This window comes from Emydura macquarii, unplaced genomic scaffold, assembly GCF_026122565.2.
Source record: "Emydura macquarii macquarii isolate MOO-44397 ecotype Brisbane River unplaced genomic scaffold, CSIRO-AGI_Emac_v2 contig_1483, whole genome shotgun sequence".
Classification (NCBI taxonomy): domain Eukaryota; kingdom Metazoa; phylum Chordata; order Testudines; family Chelidae; genus Emydura; species Emydura macquarii.
This window is the reverse complement of record NW_027131620.1, coordinates 21252760-21267355: the sequence shown is the minus strand read 5'-3', so window position 1 is coordinate 21267355 and position 14596 is coordinate 21252760. Positions and strand designations below refer to the sequence as shown.

Sequence of the window (14596 nt, the reverse complement as noted above, 5' to 3'; positions counted from 1 at the left end):
CCTGCCCATCCTAGTTAATAGCCATTGATGGACCTATCCTTCACCTTCATGGACTTATCTAGTTCTTTTTTGAACCCCATTATAGTCTTGGCCTTCACAACATCCTCTAGCAAAGAGTTCTATGGTTTGACTGTGCATTGTGTGAAGAAATACTTCCTTTTGTTCATTTTAAACATGCTGCCTATTAATTTCATTTGGTGACCCCTCGTTCTTGTTTTATGAGGAGTAAATAACACTTCCTTATTTACTTTCTCCACACCAGTCATGATTTTATAGACCTCTAACATACTCCCCTCCGCCCCCCTCCCCGTCGTCTCTTTTCCGAGATGAAAAGTTCCCGTCTTATTAATCTCTCCTCATATGGAAGCTTTTTCATACCCCTAATCATTTTTATTACCCTTTTCTGTACCTTTTCCAATTTCAATATATCTTTTTTGAGATGGGGTGACCAGATCTGCACACAGTATTCAAGATGTGGGTGTACCATGGATTTATAAAGAGACAATATGATATTTTCTGTCTTATGTGTCCCTTTCCTAATGATTCCCAACACTTTTTTCCCAAATTTTACCAAATTCCCAAATTTTACCACCTCACTGTATACTCATTTTTCTAGGTCATTTATGAATATGTTGAACAGAACTGGTCCCAGTATGGACGCCTGCGGGACACCAGTATTAACCTCTCTTCATTCTGAAAACTGGCCATTTATTCTTACCCTTTGTTTCCTATCTTTTAATCAGTTACTGATCCAGGAGAGGACCTTCCTTCTTATCCCATGACTGCTTACTTTGCCTAGGAGCCTTTGGTGAGGGACCTTGTCAAAGGCTTTCTGAAAACCTAAGTACACTATATCCACTGGATCACCCTTGTCCACATGCTTGTGGACCCTTTCAAAGAATTCTAATAGACTGGTGGGGCATGATTTCCCTTTACAAAAACAATATTGACTCTTCCCCAACAAATTGTGTTCATCTATGTGTCTGATAATTCTATTCTTTACTACAGTTCCAACCAAATTGCCTGGTACTGAAGTTAGGCTTACTGGCCTGTAATTACTGGGATTGCCTCTGGAGACTTTTTTTAAAAATTGGCATCATATTAGCTATCCTCTAATCATCTGGTACAGAAGCTGATTTAAATGATCCTCTTTCTATGCAGAGGATAGTTCAAAAGCTTGTCTCTTTCACCAACAGAAGTTGGTCCAATAAAAGATATTACCTTACCCACCTTGTCTCTGTAATATCCTGGGACCAACATGACCACAACAACATTGCAAGCTCTTTTCTATTTTTTAATCATTGTATAATAAGGACAAAATTGTCTATTAAATTCCATAAGGCAGTCCAAAAATTACATTTTCTCTCTAAATTGTCTAAGATTTTCTATAGGGAATTAAACAGCTGTGACTGTCCGACTCACCCGAGCAGATGCGTCTGTGTTGAACTGATACCTAGCTCTCAGCTGATGTGCTGGTGCCACCTCCCCAAGTATGAGAATGTTTCTGAGTGGGTAGAGGACGCGTTGGAAATACCCAGGGGTATGCTGTAGTTTTTCTGGTAGCAGCACAGGGCAGTATAGTTCAGCTGGTAGCACACTCACATGAAGATCAGAGATTCTTGTCTTCAAGCCCTTCACTGGCACAGGAGTTAAGAGGCAGAGCTGGCAGTAGGCTGTTGGAGCACTTAGAATGAGCCCTTACCCTTAGGTTCTCTGAGCTCGCCATCCAGAAGTCAGTTAAGAATCCCAAGTGGGCTTTTTCAAAAAGAGGAGTTGACCTCAAGGGTTTGACCAACATTCGTGCTCCTGTTAAACAGATTCCTAAGCCGCTTGTCCACTCCGGCTGAGTACGCCAGTCAGGGACTCACAGACACTACACTGCTTGCACCTAGGTCACTGGGTGGGAGTGTGGTCTAGAAGCTAGAATAGGAGGATGTAGGGGTCAGGACCTTTGCGTTTGATTCAACCTCTGACTCTGACTTGATCCATAAACCTGGGGTAAGTCATTTGACTGACCTGTGCCTCAGTTTCCCTTTCTGTAAAATGGGGATAACAACACATGGGGGATGTTGTAAAGTTTAACCACTGATGTCTGAAGTGCTTTCAAAGTCTTTGATGAAAAGTACTGTAAAAGCCTGAAACTATTATTAATGGACTGTTCCCAATGGGTGCAAGTGGAGAGGGAAGAAGAGGGGTGGGCAAGCAGGGTCCCCTCAGCACTGCAGGGAGACTCCAAGAGGAATTATGCTTCTCAGGGACGTCCCAGAGGCACGATGCTTCCCAGAGCTCCCCCTGAAGCCATGTGTCTATGCAGCACCCCTTTCTTAGCACTGTGCTGAAAGTGCACTGTCGACAGTTTGCTCTTGGATCTTATGGCAATCAGGAGTGTTATAAAATATCTAGACAGTTAGACAGACATACGTGCAGTGTTGTTCACATGGCTGCTTAGTGGTAGTCACCTGCTTTGCACATTTTATGTATCATCCGCCTGGGCAAATGTGTATATGCATAGGCAGCTCTGGGCTCTGTTGTGCATACGTGGCGGTTGAGTTTGCAGGCTTTGTGGGTCCAGTTTGAACAGCCTGTTTGCAAATGTTCTCCAAATGCACAATGAGAGGGGGGTTTTGATTGGTGAAATGATGAAAGGGACGTGGATGCATTTTTGGCATATATTATGATGGCTGGCCCTCTGTGTCTGATGCTAAATCTCCACTCTCCTGCTGTATGCTTGGTATTGTGGATGTGCAAAGTCCAGGGCCCCCCTTAGCATCTCTCTGTCCTCTCCCTCCACAAGCTGCAGGAACACAAGAGTAATTCTGTGCCTTGATTGTCATCGTCTCCTTGTGCAGGTTCATCAGGTACAACACAGATTCAGGCTTGTCTGAACCGTGATGATAAGCTCTCCTTGTTAAAAGCCATTATAGTTGCTACTAGCTGAGTGTAATTCTGACTGACTGCTACGGTTCTCCTCTGCATGTAATTGAATTCATATTCATCATAAAGCAATGAAAAATAAATTGTGTGTTTTTTTTTCTCCCCCTCATAAAGTAGTGCATGCCACTCACTCTGCCTTCCCTGTTATCTTCCCCTTTGCAACATATTGTAATAGAATTCATGGGAACAGAACAGCTGAAATAGATTGTGCGGCTTTGACCCACCTAGCAGAAAGAGAGATCTATTTCAATGCCAAGGAAGAATTGATTAATTTGTTGGCTGCTGGGGAAAGTGAAGTCTCATGGGTAAAATTCTCTAGAACCAAAGAGCGATGCCTGTACAATTGCAGTCCAGCTAGGATGGTGTAACAGAGACCCAAGGCACAAATGAAATTTTGTCAAAATAATACAATGTCATGGGAGGAAAAAAAGGTTTCTTTGAAATGGCATTTTCTGGCAGAAAACTGTCTTGATGAAATTTTTCTGTCTAGCTCTAAGCAGCTGTGAGAGATCTGAGTTCAAGGATCAGTAGTTCAATAAGGTGAATCTGCTTGCGAGAACCAGCTGTGCAATAGGCCACCCTAGAAGGAAACTGTATGGGAGATGCTGTGACACAGCGCTGTAGGTCTTAGTCCAAGAGTCAGGGATCAGTCAGATGAACTTGAGCATGAGGACTGGCTATGCAATGTGCTATCATAGCACAGCGATCTGACTTTGAGACCTGGGGGGTACGATATACAGTAACCTCATGCAAGGGAACTTATTTGTGGCTTTCTGGAGCAAAGCACCAGCATGTGAGGGATCTGAGTTCCAAACTCAAAGCACAATGTGTTACCACATAATGGATCTTTTTGGCAAAAAAGTCTAGCAAGCTCATTATTTTGGGTCTTACTATTTCCCTGTGATGGGTGGAGATTTTAACTCCTGCTGGAAAGACATGGAAGGATCTTCCTTTGAAGCAGATACTAGCCATCTCATTGTCTCTGCTTGAAACTCCACTGTGTCATTATGCCTGCAAAAAACTTGGCAATGGTTAGGCAGCTAGTGTGTTGAGACCACTTACTGCCATGCTGTCCATTGTCTCGTTGTTCAGGCTAAGATTTAGTCAGGGGTATTTTTAGTAAAAGTCATGGACAGGCCACGGACAATAAACAAAAATTCATGGCCCATGACCTGTCCATAACTTTTACTATAAATACCCGACTAAATCTTAACTGCTCCTGGGGCACCACTGCTTTGGGGGGATCCAGGTGAGCTGCTGCTCTGAGGGGGTCCCAGCGGCTGATGGCTGGCCCCTTCTCTGGTGGCAGGGACTGACTACCCCGGCCTCCCACTGCTCCGAGGCCCCCATGGACTGCTTTCTGATGGTCTACGGGGCTGCCCTGGAACCGCTGTTCGGGCCACTCCCAGGACTGCTGCTGCCCTCGTCCCTGGGGTCAGCCGCACCAGCCACTGTAGCTGCAGAAGTCACAGAGGTAGCAGAAAGTCATGGAATCTGTGACTTCTGCAACCTCCATGACAGAACAAGGAGCTATGGTCTCAAGTTGCAGTGTGGGAGGTCTAGGCTGGATATTAGGAAAAACTTTTTCACTAGGAGGGTGGTGAAGCACTGGAATGAGTTACCTAGGGAGGCGGTGGAAACTCCATCTTTAGAGGTTTTTAAGGCCTGGCTTGACAATGCTGTAGCTGGGATGAATTAGTTGGGTTTGGTCCTTCTTTGAGCAGGGGTTGGACTAGATGACCTCCTGAGGTCCCTTCCAACCCTCATCTTCTATGATTCTATGACAGACTCACAGCCTTACTCATTGTCTCCATGTGTTCCCCATCTCTCTCTACCTGTATCCACCTGTTGTCTCTTGTGTTACACTTGGGTTGTAAGCTGTTTGAGGCAGAGACTGTCTTCTTGTTCTGTGTTTGTAGAGTGCCTAGCACAATGGGGAAGTAGTTTATGGCTGGGGCTGCTATGTGCTAGCAGAATACAAATAATTAATGATGATGATGATGATGTCACCTGTTATCACAGGGTTTAGGGAACAGAAAGAGAAATAATTTCCCTGAAACACTGAAATTCACTCCGGAATATCTGATTGTGTTGATAAGCCCTTCCCTGTAACCTCTCCAGACTGTGCTCTCTACCTAAACTTCTCTCATGAGAAAGGTGAATACACGGCTGCTATACAAGGCAGTGCAGCTGGTACCCTTCCCCAGGTCACTTTTGTACTCAGATAATTATCTTGGATAGGAGTCCCATGGCCTCGGGAGAAGTTGAGAGTGCTGTTGAAAATATTATGATGATCTAATTATACTTAATTTTTAAAATTCTGTATCTGCTTCATACCTTTTGGGGAATAACGCATCAAAACCCAGAGCAGGGAAATCAGATGCACGGTGTGGTCGCTTTACCAGCCATTTTATAATGATTCCTAAATTAAAACTCTGTTTTGCTGAATGTTCCTTGAGGTATCAAGCTTTCAGCTCTTTTATGATCTCAGATTTCCTATGCAACAGCAGAGCAATGGCTCCTGTGGTCCAGTATCCTATCTGAATCAGTGGTTTATGCCCAGTGGGAACATAGGAATTGCCATAGTGGATCAGATCATTGGTCGGTCTAGGGCAATATGCCATATAGGATGGTGACCACTACCACATGCTTCATAAGAAGGTGCAAGAAACACCCTTAGTGGGCAGTTTCTATCTAATCCCCATCAACTTCAGATTGGGAAGACAGTGTTGCCTAGTTTCCAGAGCATTGGACTGGGGCTCAGGAGAGCTGGGTTCTATTCCCAGCTCTGCCATTAACATCTGGTGACTTGGGCAAGTCAATTCACCACTCTATGCCTTTCCCTGTCTGTAAAATGGGGGATAATGCTACTGAGCTTAGTTCTTAGAGATCCACTGATGAGCAGCGCTATATATCACTAGTTGTTATATTCAGAAGCATGATGGTCTGAGATCCCTTCTTATGTGTTTTAAACCCTATTTAATGTAGCTCTAAATGTTCCCTTTGTCCATATAAATGTCTAAACCCTTTCTTTTGGTTAATAATTCTGCTACTTTCTTGTCCTCAATAATATCTAGCGGAAGGGAGTCCTACAGAAGACAATTATGCATTCTGTAAACTGGTATTTCCTTGTACTGGTTTTAAATTCAACTGCCTTTCAATATCATTGCCTTATTCCCCTTGTGCTTGTGTTATGTTGCGCTATTTGTTATTTTATGTACCTCTGTCACACCCTGTCTTGATTCTGTCCTCCCCATACTAAACAGATATGCCTGTACACCACTATACCTAGCTTTTCATACAGTGCTTTTCATCCATAGAGCTTAAAGCACTTCACAAAGGAGGTCAAGGTCATTATTTATGGAAAGGGAAACTAAGGCACAGAGGCAAAATGACTTGCCCAAAGTTACCACACAGACCAGAGGCAGAGCAAGGAATAGAATCCAGGTTGTCTCCTCAGTCCAGGGACGGTGCTCTATCTACTAGGCCACACTGTCCCAATCCTTTCATTAGCTCTTGATATAGAAGTTTTTCAGTATCGCTAATCTCTCTCCCATCCTTGAAACAACATTTAGTTTTCTTGTATCCGTTTATGATGACTGGTGTGTGTGTTGCCTACCTGTTTTCTGGATTCAGAGTGTGTGTGTGTGTGTGTGTAGCTATTCAGAGCCTATATATCTGTTTGAACTGTTATGATCTTTTGTTCAGACTGCTGCTGATTTAATCAGTTCCTGATCATTGCCTATTTTGATTGACAACCTACCTGCATGTCTTGCCTTGTTTCTTTGTATGTTTTGGGATTGCTGTTCTGGGATGCATCAGAGCATAATGTATTTTGAGATAGGGTGATCATCAATCAATAAACTGAGTATTCCCAGTGAGGACATATGATCAGTTTATACAATGACAGTACAATATTTTTTGTATTCTTTTCATTCACATTCTTTATGCATCCTTACATTTTCTTTGCTTTTTTGATTCCCACTGAGCAGAGATTTTCACTGAGCTGCCCATAGTGACACACTAGTCTTCTCCCTGAATTGTTACAGTTAGTTTTAAGTGCAGCCATGGAGCTGGTCAAATTTTTTATCAAACTTGGAAAAAAAATATTAGGAAAGTATGCTCAGATAATTTTTTCCTAGTTTAGATAAGTGTTTTGACCCTTCAACATTTTTTTAATAGAGGGAAATCACATTTTCATTGTGTTACTCCCCCTTTTCTTTCAACCGGTTCTGCTGAGCAGTGTTTCTCAGCAGCTCAAATGATTCTTTCCAGTGTGCTTCACTTTTGTGAATGCTGAATTTCATCAGCCATCATGCTGCCCCTTCACCTCTCCTCATTTGGGCCCTCTGGTTTCTTGCTGTGTTTTCTAGGATTCACTAGCAAACCTAAGAAGTCTTGTGTCACTCTATAGTTGGGAAGAGCCTGGCAGAGGCGTTTGATGGACAGTGCTGCAGAAGGTGACCCACAGGGTTGCCTGTCATACACATTGATGTACAAGAGCCAGGTTTGCTAAAGAGATATGGCAGTGGCTGTCACCAGCAAAACACAGAACACTGAGACCTTGAGTGCAGTGACTGGCAAAGCAAGGTCCCCATGGAGGAGGCAGGCCTGGTGGGAGTGTAGCACATTCTGTTAATTGAGATGTTTAAGGAGAGGCATCTATGTGACCTCGCTGTATGTGGCAAGCACGCCTGCATGTGGGAGAGCAGCAATCAAAAGAAAAAAGTGGGCCTGAAGGCAGGTTGGCTAGGCCTCCCATGGTTGGTTTGATTAGATTTGATTGACAGGAGTAGGGGTTGACATGGGAAACAGCAGCTTCATTTGAGAAAGGGCTTTGGTTTATAAAGGATGCTTCACCCTACTAGCAATTCCATGTCACACTAGCACAGCTCTGCATACAGGGTCTAATCCTGCCATCCTTACCCTGGTGACTCTCCTACTGACCTTGATGGGATTTTTGGCTGTGACTGCTTTGGAGCTGTCTGTAATAATTTATGATGAATGCATTTTGACCAGATCATTGTGCTGTTTACTGAGTGCAGACAGTGTGTTGATTCACTTATGGGTTTGGTATGAAATGTACCCTGGAAGGTGACTGGGGGACGGTAGTTCCTGATATTCACATCTCCTGACCAAGCACTTCAAAGGATACAGGACAATGCAGAGCAATTCACTTAGATGGTTAAGGGAGAGGAATAGACCCTCTCCAGCAGCTAGGGGTGTCTCAAAGAAGCTTAAACTGCCTGAGTTTCCCTTTCAGGATGCTTAGACTCTAGGTGAGAAAAGCATGCAAGTCGGTTTTGTTGTTTTGAAAACCTTCTCTTCTGCTTTGCTGTTGCTACTGTTAAAATTAAACAATACTTTGTTTTAAGAAGCCATTTTGGCACACTGTAGTCACTGCTGGCCTCCCAAAGGAAGAATCACAAGTACCCAGTCTAATCAAACTTGTTGGGTAAGTGTAGTTGGTGCACAGGGTACTGCAACCTGGGGAGAAGTGTGAGATTCCACAGCAGAGAGAGAAAGGGTCAGGATATAAAACCTGCAGGAGGTGCACACGGAGAGACCAAGGAAAGGTCAAGGGTGCATTGAGCTCTGAACCATGATACTGAGTAAAAAATGTAGGATTTGGGCCATATTCCTCTAGCCATGTCAGATCACTAGCTGTATAGATGATGCAATAGAATGGCTGTTTTGTATAGCACAGTACAGCATAACCTTTGTATACTTTATACGAAATATTGCATGGTGTCATGATAACCATCACCTAACCTCATCTTTCTCAAACCATGGTTTATAGTCCAAACCAATACATGGGGGACAAGCACTCAGCAGGTGTAAATCAGCATAGCTCCTCTGAAGTCAATGGCAGTATGCTGTTTTGCACAACATGTGCATCTGGTCCCCAGACATTATACTGCTCATGTGGACATTCCTAAACTTCAACTGTATTGGTATCACTGTTGTTTCTATACAAATCTGGCACTTTAGATGGGGAAAAAGAAAAAGAAAAAGCAAGCATGAAGCTGTGATTCAGCTGAGAATAGAATCCAGGAATGCGGAGTCCCAGTCCTCTGCCCAAGTCCCAGGCTTGAGTGGAGAACTTTGGCCATAAGTCACTATTTGCTCTTCCTTTTAGAGAGTTATTTCCTTTTGGGCTTTGCTGCAGTCAGGAGCAGATCTGCTCATACCACCCAGTATGGCAATCAGGAGGTCAAAAATTGGAAGTTACATGTTACTGTCCTGAACACACAGTATAGAACTTCTTCTCCCAGTTCCTCAGAAACTCAAACAAATAGTCCTCCTGCTGAAGTGTAGTGCTGTTGAAGAACTAAATGAGCATTTATTCTCAGATGCTTAAACTGATTGCATCCATGATCCCCCGGTCAGCCCATGAATACCACTTCCCCCTCACCTGATTCACGTAATCATCACAGCCAATCAGCGCTATTGAACAGAGGAACAATACATTTCAAAGTGCAATCACTCTCCAAGCTGTCTCAGTGTCAGCACTTACCTCTGCATGGACAGCAGAATTACCTAATGTTAAAATGCAGGGTGTTTTTGTAATTGAAAGGTGCAGTTGTGTGTGTGTGTAATGTAATAAAAGGGGAGAGTAAGTCCTGTATCCTGAATACGGAACTGTGTGCGCTCAACTAGAATTTGCATATTTGAATGTGCATAAAAGTTTAGTCAGCTTTGCACACATTGAATGATAATGTGACTTGAAGTTTCGAAGAAATATTTTTTTTTTGTAAAAACAGTGATCTAGACTGCTAGCACCTGGGATCACACTAGTACTAACTTATTGTTCTAGCTCTATACAAGGGAGAGAGCTAATGTTCTTATGTAAACTCGATCAGTTGTATGACAGATACAGAGGATGCAGGCAATTAAAGGTTAATTGTTGTCACTATACTTCTTTATTTTTAAAGTTGACTTTCCTTGTTGGGATTATTGGAAAACTGATGAGTCTGTCTGTATACCTAGTCATCTGTAGTGAACTATTTATATTCATGAGGTGTGATTGGTCTCCTAAATCTCATGATACAGTTTCTACTTTCTAGTTGGATGACTGAAACTTCTCAACTGGAGAATAATGAATCACAAATAGTGATAATGAAAATTCATTCTCCGCTACCAATTTTTGGACAAATGATCATTTGTACTAAGATTCCTGATATTTTGAGGAGGTGCGAATGTTTTCATGACCATCCTGCACTTGTCCAAACAGAGCACGATATGGCCACCACCACCATACCTACAGCTAAGAGTCGACCATCAGCGGACACACACACAACTGCACCTTTCAATTACAAAAACATGAAGTGTGCTCTACTCTGGGTGGCAGAAAGTCTTAATTCCCTTTGTTTCTTTATTCTTAAATGCTCAGGGTAAAAATATATCTATTAGAGAACTGGCATGTCTGAAGAAGGGCTTATGCATGATGCTTGTCATGCTAATGAAATGCTTAATGAAACACGCCCAATTCTGGTTTCACTCTTGCTCCTGGGCATGAGTAACCTGGTGGCTGTGTAGAAGCACTCCCATTAATACAGGTTCAGGTTCAGATTCTCCTCGGTTTCTATCCTGCTCATCTGTTCTCTTAAAGATACAACACTCCAAACCAGGTCTCCACAGATCAAGATCTCTTAGACACATGCCTTTATGCTCTAGGGCTGTCAATCGAGCACCTTTCTAAGAGCACTAGCTTCACTTTAAGAAAGTGTAGCCTGAGAGGGAAGTCACCCGTTAGCACTGAGATGTGAAAACATGCCTATGATTCCTGTAGCTGCTCTCTGCTGAATTGCTGTTCTTAAATCATTGGCTTTTGACCCACTCCACAGTGTGAGGATGCTGGCATAGTTAATGCTGTGTTGTGATTCATCACTCATGAGTCTAGATCCTAATTATAACCCTGTCTCATATGTGCTACTGGCCTATAATTTTAATCCCAAACACTTGTGTGTGTAATGAGGCAAGGCTTTATAGCTTGTGTCCTGTTGCAAGCCTGTGATTTGCTGATCTATCCTCTTACAACGCGTTGAAAATATAAAATTAAATAAAAGAGAATAAAAATAAAACACTAGCTAACTTTGGCCCTTTAAATCAGGAACATAAAAACCGTTGTGATGACTTTAAAGTTCGCATGGAAAATACTCCAGTTAAAAATATAAAGAAAAGGTAACTTTCAGAGTCCAGATTTTCCCCCTTCATGATGTTTACATCGCATATTCCTGGTATCCACCAGCCCAGAGGAGATGCTGCAAGTAGGATCATATCAGAGTCATTTCTGCCTTTGACTTACCAAGACAGAATATAAACACACGTGCGTGCTCGTGCATACACACACACACATGCACAGACGCTTTTTAGTGTCTGGATGCCCTTCCCTGAGGATGCTTAGCAGACAGTTTGTTGTCCTGCATCTGTAACTCCTGGGGTGAAATGCCAGCCTCTGTTGAGACTCAAACTTACTGATTTAGGGTGTCTGGTGCTGACTTGAATGTCTTTTGTAAGGCTCCAGAGATAATCCTCATAATACAGATTTAGCTCATTGTTGGTTGTATTCACTTTCAGGCCATGTGAATTCCTCAGCAGCAGGAATGAGGCTCCTTGTGACTGCAAATGCCGAATACTTCCGGGGCCATATGGGAATGGACAGACAATGAAGGAGGGGGGAGACTCCAGAAAATGTGGTCTTACTGAAATACACTGAGTAAAGAGGACAGGTAAGTGGGGCCTGCCCAAAAGGAGGGATGGAGAGAAGGAGGTGGGGGGAGATAGCCTGAGGAAAAATTTGGGCTATTTCAGGCACCTTTCCAGGATGCCGTTTTAGAAAGTCTGGGAAAGAGGATGCTCCCAGGGAGCTTGTGTGCTAGAGCAGAGAAAAGAAGTGCAGTTGGCAGTGCAGTCTAGCATGAGTCAGCATGATCGAGTGGGTTCAGGACTCACAGCCAGGAAGTTCTAGTGTAAGTTCTGCTGATGACTTTCTAAAGGGAAAAAAAATCATATAACCCCTCCACATCTCAGATATCCCATTGGAGTAATAGTCCAGGGGGCTGTGAGGGTTCTTATGATAGTATGTGCTAAATGCTGAATCTGATTCTTGATCAAAAGTGAGGCAGAATAAAAGAGTGGGCAGGCAGCCAAGGGTAAGAAACCCCTGAGAATCTCAGACTGGCTAAGGGATAAGAAAGAAACTTACTCTTCTAGAAGAATGACATTTGAAGAGGAAGAGGAGGAGATTAGGGAGCACTGAGTTGGAAACAATAGATGCTATTTATTTAAAAATGTCAAGAAAAACAAACGTATCTTTTTGGTGCTATTTTTCCTTTTAATTCTGGAAGGCAGTGTACTGAAGATTATTTTTACTTTTTTGCAAATGGATGTTATATGATCTCATTGTATAGACTGAAGTGATGTAAAAGTCACTCAGGAAATATTGCAATGGTCTGTATGAGTCACTGAAAACCAGACTGGGTAAATCACTGGGAATAAGATGTAGGGAACACTCCAACACTGGCAGAAAATAGACAAAATGAACCTAATGGGAGTAAGTTTGCAAAGGGCATCTGAAAATGTTCCAGCATATGTGGTAAATGCTTTTAGTGGCATTCACAAGTGCACATTATAAAACACATTTCCATCTCTGATCTCTATGATTCTTTGATAATAACCAAGGTGTCCTTCCCCCGGCTCTCCCTCCCGCCATTCAGTAACTTTTCTTGTGCCTTCTTTCTTACCCCATATTAAAACCTGATCCATTAAGGCAATGCCTATATTTCTAATTGAATCTATGTTGATACTGGAACATGGAAATCCTGCCTCAAGCACCTTGCCCTGCTTTATTTTGGAGATAAGCTACTTTCCCCCCAAATAAATGAGAATTTTGATTGTATGTGTCCTTCAATTTGCAATTCCATCGTAATAAAAAGGTTCCAGGCAGTTGGTACTAAGAACATTTTATTAAGGACTCTAACATCTGAGACTGTTTGGCTGAGTTTACTGGCCAATTCCCTACATTTAGGCAGGAAACACAGGCTGTGATTGAGTGTACAGATAGCAAAAGCATATGAAGCAATGAAAATAACTGTTTTATTGCCTCAGTAATATTTAAAGTACATTAGAGTGGCAGTTGTTAATCTTCTCATACTCCAGCTTCCTTGGGAACATTGCACCTGCCACGCATTGCTGTGGGTATCACTCTGGGGCACTCTACTTCAGTATATGAATTTGTAATGCCACTCCATGCAAACACATCCCATGATGCTGGTGTCCCTGAAGCCATGTATAAAACAAACTACAAGGAAAATAAGAACTGGAGAAGGTCAAAAGGTAAAATTTTCAGAAGCACCGAAGTCTTGTTTTTCAGAATGACTTAAGCTCAAATCCTCAAATGAATTTAGGTGCCTAACTCTCATTGAAATCTATGGGAGTTAGGCACCTAAATACCTTTTGAGGATCTGGGTCCTAGGTATTTAAGCACAGACTGGGATTTTGCCAAAATGCCTAACTTCCATTTATTTCAATGCACTTGTCTGCACCTGTCTGCATCTTCAGATATGACATGTAAAACTCTTATAGCTATGCACTTAACCCCTGAGTTTCAGTGCCCTGATTGAAGCAGCCCTCAGTAACCAGCAACACAAACACATGAGAACTAGGTGCCTGAAGATCTCCTATTTACAATGTATACAAGACCAATACCCAGATAAAAATGGAAGGTTTTTCCTTTAGCTCCTTATTAGAACCCCAGGTACAGAGGTGAGAGATCCCCAGAAATGGGAATTCCACTTGTAGGTTAAGTCCTCTTGGGTGTCAGGCTGCCGACAAATGCATGCTAGAAATAATTGCCTTTGCAAGTCTCTTGATCTGCCTCTCCCAAGAGAGAACAGAATAATTCATTTGGAGTTGTCTTTGTGCTCTGAAGACTACAAAGAGAGACTAAAGACCCATGAAGAGGTTGCCAGAGAGGTTGTTTAACACTCAATGCAGGTTCCAATACCCTGGCACCAGTATGGCACACATTAATGTTATTTATAGCACTCTACCTATACTTATAGAAGTGGTGCTAATTAGCAGATGGAATTAGCCAACTGCTCTCAACAGCATAATTGTAAATAATTTCCTAATGCTTCACTTCATCTCCTGGAAACAAAAAGATGAGCTAATAATAATTTGTCAGTTTCCAGAAAGATGGGAAACATTATTTATGTGTGATTATGATGCAATCCTCAAATTTAAGATGCTGGCATTTCTAGTCAGAGGCAGTTCTTCGGACTTTGTGGCCTCCCTTTCTCACCTCCAGTGTATTATTTATTTTTTTCTTATTTCAAATCAACGTTCTGCTTTGTCCCTTGCTGATGGAATGGCTGGCAACCGCTACTTTGCATCCAGAGTGGATTGGCCAGATTTTCAAACAAGATAGCCACACAACTGAGTGTGCAAAAAAACACATGCAATTTCAAGTCTATTTTGCATGTGAAGTTACCATGGTTGTGTGTGTGAAGTGGGAAGCTGAATATGCAGTTATTCCATTTGTTTAAGAATCTGGCTGCATTTGTCATCAGACAGCAAAATGCATAGATACAAGGGGATGGGTGCTGTGGGAAGAAAGGTAAGTAGTCAGTCAGATGGGGGCTTTCAAGGGGTCAGCCTC

At 42.5% G+C, this 14596-nt stretch overlaps 1 long non-coding RNA gene across 1 annotated transcript in view; it reads left to right on the top strand.

The window, feature by feature from the left end:
- Window positions 1-14596, top strand: part of LOC137157179 (uncharacterized) — a 132595-nt gene that overhangs the window by 41187 nt on the left and 76812 nt on the right. The window contains exon 2 of the long non-coding RNA XR_010921020.1: window positions 11515-11666. This is a non-coding gene — a long non-coding RNA (uncharacterized lncRNA). The remainder of the gene's footprint in view (window positions 1-11514; window positions 11667-14596) is intronic.